This window comes from Grammomys surdaster, unplaced genomic scaffold (assembly GCF_004785775.1).
Source record: "Grammomys surdaster isolate TR1022 unplaced genomic scaffold, NIH_TR_1.0 126546, whole genome shotgun sequence".
Lineage (NCBI taxonomy): Eukaryota > Metazoa > Chordata > Mammalia > Rodentia > Muridae > Grammomys > Grammomys surdaster.
Window position 1 is genome coordinate 4136217 of NW_021621338.1, and position 6000 is coordinate 4142216.

Here is a 6000-nt window from a genome sequence, read left to right on the forward strand (position 1 = left end):
AGCACCACAGGAAAGAAATTTGCAGACAAAATAGTCAAACCTAGCAATGAATAAAAGTATAGACAGGCTTGGTGGTACACACCTTTAATGCTAGCACTTGGGAGGCAGGTGTGACTTTGTATTCAAGGCCAGCCTGGTCAACATAGTCAGTTCCAAGGGGCTGGAGAGATGGCTCAGTGGTTAAGAGCACTGACTGCTCTTCCAGAGGTCCTGAGTTCAATTCCCAGCAACCAACCATATGGACGCTCACAACCATCTGCAATGGGGTTTGATGCCCTCTTGGGGCAGGAGAATCAGAAGTTCCAGTCATTCTAGACTATAGGTAGTTTGAGGCCACCTTCGAATATAAGCAACCATATCTCAAAGTAAATGAAGTTATAGAGATGGCTCAACAGCTAAGAGTATTTGTTGCAGGGTGGAGAGATGGCTTAGTGGTTAAGAGTTCTGGCTTCTGGCTGTTCTTCCAAAGGACCTTGGTTTGATTCCCAGCATCCATGTGGTGTCCCTCAACCATCTGTAACTCCAGTTCCAGGAGAACTGACATCTTGAGGGACCAAGCACAGACGTACATGTAGGCAAAACATTCATACCCATGAAGTAAACATATGTGTGTGCATGTTTTCTGAAACGGTTTTCTCGGTGTACCCCTTGTTGTCCTGGAACTAGCTATATAGACCCAACTGACCTTAAACTCATAGAGATCCACCTGCCCTTGCCTCCAAAATGCTGAAATTAAAGGCGTACACCACCATCAGAGAACCTGGATTCTACTCCCACACCCACACATCAGCTAACAACCACCCTATGCTCCACATAATTAAAATGCTATACATTATTTAAAATGATAAATTTAATTTTTTAAATAAATAAAAAGAAAGGAAACAAATTATGCCCACAAGGGCATCAAATGTCACAGGAGTCTTTACACTGAAAAGTGAACATTCCTTGAAAGATGAGTTGAAGCCTAGAGACTTAGCAGTTAAGAACACCGGTTGCCCTGCCAAAGGACCTGGCATCAATTTCCAGCACCCATATGGCAGCTTATAGCTGTAACTATAAGTTACAGGATCCAACACCCTCACACAGACATACATGCAGGCAAAACACCAATGAACATAAAATAAAAATAAATTATTTAATTTTTTTTTAAAACAGGAGCATGAATGGAAGGAAATGCACATCACCCCATGGGGGTGGGGCAGAACAGTAGCGTTAGGGTGCTAGTTGCTTCATGTTTACCTGCTTGCTGTTTCAACTCAATTCTAAGTAAAGTTACATGAGGTTTATTATTGTGAAAATTGACAAGTTCTAAAAATCTACGAGAACATCCAAAAGTAATCTTGAATAAAAATGTAATTAGCCTTTTTAGTTCCAGGTTTCCTTAACTTTTAACCTTTTTTGTAGACAGGACTCTCATAAAAATACTATGTATGTATGTTTATGTCTTTTTTTTCTGAAGTTTTGAATCAGTTTGGAATATTGTATCACATGCTATTTATTTTCCCAGCTATCATCTGGTTCTCTGGGATTTGGTTTTATACTCTTATCAGCTTCCCGCCGTTAATAAAATGACAGAACTGAGGCATAGTTTTGTTGGGATGGAGGAGTGGTTGGTTATGCATTCTCTGGTCTTCTGAAGTGTTGTAGACCGACTTTTACTTCTACAGGTAGTCTCACGGTGATTTCTCAGATGGACTCTCAATCTTCTCCCTAGCATCGATTCTCACCATCCACCTTGTTTACGGCAGGTTTTGTTTGTTCTGTGCATACCAGGCGAGCTGGCCCATGAACTTTTGGGGCTTCTCCTCTCTCCACCTCCTCATCTCACCATTGAGCACTAGAATTACATACTCACTGCCCTACCAAGTTAAATACAGGAGCTTTGGGGATTCAGACTCGGGTCAATCAGCTTTTGTGGCAAATGTTTGCACTTGGGCCATCTCCAAGATCCCACCTTCTTTTTAAGACAGTGTCTCTCATTGATCAGAGCTCACTGAGTCGGATAGACTCACTGGCCAGAAAGCCCCAGAGATCATCTTGTGGCCACCTCCGCAACTGTTGCTCAGTATCTGACTTTTTTGTGACTTCTGAGGATCCAAACTCGGGTCCTCGTGTTTGCCCAGCAAGCAGCCCCGCTGTCTGAGCCGTCTCCCCAGCCCTGCGGTCTAATATCTTGAGCTATCTTTTAAGTGCAAAAAGATGCTTTAGTTAAGACATCTGAGTTCAGGGGCTGGAGAGATGGCTCAGTGGTTAAGAGCACTCATTGCTTTTCCAGAGGTCCTGAGTTCAATTCCCAGCAACCACATGGTGGCTAACAACCACCTGTAATGGGATCCAATCCTCTCTTCTAGTGTGTCTGAAGTCGGCTACAGTACTCATAAACACAAAATAAATGATTTTTAAAAAGAAAAGAAAAAAAAAAGAAATCTGAGATCAGTTGGGTAGGCTGGGGAAGGGGACTCAAATTCCCCAACCTGAAGTCCTGAGCAGCAGAAGAGTTTGTGCCATTCTAGAAGGGCATCTCGGAAGACATGGCTGGAAGACTCAGTACCATGTTTGGGTCTCCCTGGGGCACCTGCTACTTCATTTTAATTTAGGGCTTCTAGGCCTTTTCTGGGCATGGTTCCCAAAGAGTCCCTTTGCTGCTGCTGCTGCTGCTGCTGCGCCGATCAGGTTTCTGGATCTGTTAATAATAGAAAACAGTGGGGGAAGGGCCAGGATCTTTGCAGATGTAGGAATTACCAAAGCAGAGGAACAGTTCCTGTGCCAAAGCCTTGTCTGCTGCCTCTTGGATCTATTCGAATTCCTATGTTCTCTCCAGGAGCTTCCATCCAACAATTCTATTTATTTATGTCTATCCAGTGCGTGCGTGTGTGTGTGTGTGTGTGTGTGTGTGTGTGTGTGTGTATGAGAGCGCATGCGCTTGAGCATGTGGAAGTTAGAAGTCAACTTTAGAAGTTAGTTCTCTCCTCCCGTGATGTGGATCTTGTGTATCAAATTCGAGTGGTTGGAACTGGCAGCAAGTCCTTGCCTTTCCCCACTGAGCCATCTCTCCAAGCCCCTTCCCAAGCATTCTTGGAGCCAAACTAATCTTGTGAAGTCTCTCATATACTCAACCCCCAAATCAGAACCCAAGCTGAGGAAGCTGAAGAATAGTGGTTTATTGATAAGAATGCAGAGACAAGTATTTGAGACCTGCTGTCTCCCAGAGAATTTAAAGGGTAAAGAGTATTCTTCCCTACCTCACCCAGGAGCTTGTGTAACACTGAGCCAATGAGAAAGAGGAAAAGGGTATCTAGTCCTGAGTAAGAAGAGGAAGTAGGTGGAGGAGGGAGATTGAAAAAGGAGATTATGATATCGGACTAGTGGGGATGGGACTTCCACTAAGTCAAATCTGAAACTGATGGCTTATAATTTGAGTCCTTCTTCCTCCTGCCCCCCAGGAATGGCTTCCCTCTTAATGTCTGCCTTCCTTTTGAACTATGTTTTCTGCTGCCAAAGCCTGCTCTAAGAAGAAAAGTGATGGATGCCTATAATCCTATCCAGAAGGTTCTGGAATTCAAAGTCATCCCCAGCTACATAATAAATTCAAGAGCAGCCTTGACTACACTATAATTGGCCCTATCTTAAAAAAAAAAAAAGACAACAAACCTGCTGTCAGTAAAACCAACAAACAAATAAACACACAGATAGTCCACCCACTCTCTGGGTTAATTAAGTAGAGCTACTAAGGCTTCAGGGGTGGCAGGCATGTTGGTTCACATGTACATAGTTCTAGCTTTTTTTGGAGGCTGAGATGAGGGGTTAGGGGCACCTACTTGAGCCACAAGTTCAAGACCAGCCCAAGCAACATAAGGATACTCCCATTTCACAAAAAAAGAAAGGAAGGAAGAAAAAAATAAAGGAAAGAAGGAAGGAAGAAATTGTAGAAGTTTAAATCCCTTTCATTGTAAAATATAATAGAAGCAATATAGACCTACAGAAAATGTATGACAGAAAATTATTTTTTAATGAAGGGACTCTTCCCAACCCCTGTTAGTACTCAAGACTAAAAATAGATCAAGCCCAGCTATGCATCCATTCTACCACAACGCCTTCCTAAAGTAATCTCCATCCTGGCCTTTGTAGTCATCACTTAGAAGGATTTTATTTTAATGGAACTTAAGTCTTAGCTATCAGTAACCACTAATGGCAGACTATTAGGCAGCTGAGAGGTATTTGAGGGAGCTGTAAGAGGCAGCTAGAACTCAACACACTCAAAGTCATGTCCATCTCACAAAGCTAGTTCCCTCTGGACTTGTGACTAAAATACACCACTGAGAAGAACCTCACAGGAGTTCCAGATATGTGCCCTACACCCATAACTGCCTTAACTGCCATCCATGGGGTCAGAAAAGCCTTGCTTCACCATCTTCCCAAGGCAAAGCAAAAGCTGAGCCCAGCTGTGGTGCTTGGGGACGGACAAGGGCATGTTGTCTTTACTGCCAGAGTACTGTAGAAACTTCTAGTGCCTTAGTTTTTATTTGCGAAGTATGGAGTCATAACAATACCCCCTTTCCTCTCCTAATCTGGTTCCCTTTCTTCCACCTGGGTTTCTGTGCCAGCTACCTATTCATTTACCCTTAGAAGGAGCTCCTTCTTTTATGAGTGTCCTCTCTCCCCACTTTTCTCTGTTGTTTTTGTTGTTGTTGTTGTTGTTACAAAGTTGGAATTTTTTAAAAGATGTTTCTAACATTGATTTTTAAGGGTAAAACAGAAAGTCACTAGGGAAGAGAGATACATGGGAGCATAGGTGTGACCTTTTCTAAGAGTCCTCTGATCTGAGAATTGTGAGCTTACTTCATCTCTACCCATATCTTTATTATGTGTGGTCAGAATAATGAGGGAGCGAGGTTGTGAGTTTGAGGCCAGCTGGGCTACATAGCAAGACTCCAACCTCAAAAATAAATAAATATCCTGGCATGGAACAAATGATTACACGAGAAAAGAGGACATTATGGTGGGGGCGGATTGAGGGTGCTGAGGATGTAGTAGTTGGCAAAGTGCTTGACCACTATAACAGAGGTCTGGGTTTCATCCTCATCACCATTTAAACTGGGCACAGTGGTACACACCTGAGTCTCAGCGCTCAAGAGATGGAGGCAGCAGGCGGTGGTGGTGCACGCCTTTAATCCTAGCACTTGGGAGGCAGAGGCAGGCAGATTTCTGAGTTCGAGGCCAGCCTGGTCTACAGAGTGAGTTCCAGGACAGCCAGGGCTACACAGAGAAACCCTGTCTCGAAAAACCAAAAAAAAAAAAAAAAAAAAAAAAGGAGAGAGAGAGATGGAGGCAGGAGGATCTGTAAGGTCATGCCCAACTACAAATCAAGTTTAAGAACATATCAAATTCAAGGTTAGTCTGGGCCACAAGAGAACCTGTCTCAAAAAACCAAAAGCACTCACCATTTCACACGAGGCATTTCACACGTGCACAAATACTGTCCCTTCAAACTGCTATTTCTTCCCTCCTGCCTATCTTGCTCAGCGCCTGTATTTTTACAGACTCAGATTGATTGCCCCTGCGAGGCAGGATGCAGGAACACAGCAACAAGCTGGTGGAAAGAGACACCATGGAGAGCAGCCAGATGAAATGAGGGCAAAAACAGTGGTATTCCACACAGACTCTGACCAGAATGAAAAGCAGTGATTCACAAAGCACTGCAATAGACAGGCTTGGCTTTCACTTTGAGAACAATTGTGGGATTGGGGTCAGTACGGGGTCCAGGTGGGGAGATAAAAGGCAGCCAAGAGCCTTCTCCCTGGAGGTGTGTTGCTATCAACCTCAATCCATTCCCTTAATCTTTTTCTGCCACTCCACCCCCACAACTCCTCCTCTTGATCAGTGCCCTGGGCCTTTAAGAGTTGGATAGGCTGGACCTAGGAAAGCGCTCACACGTCTCCCCACCCCACTCCTCCTCTCTGGCTGTAACTTTGCCAGTTACAGCTACAAACTGCAGTCGAG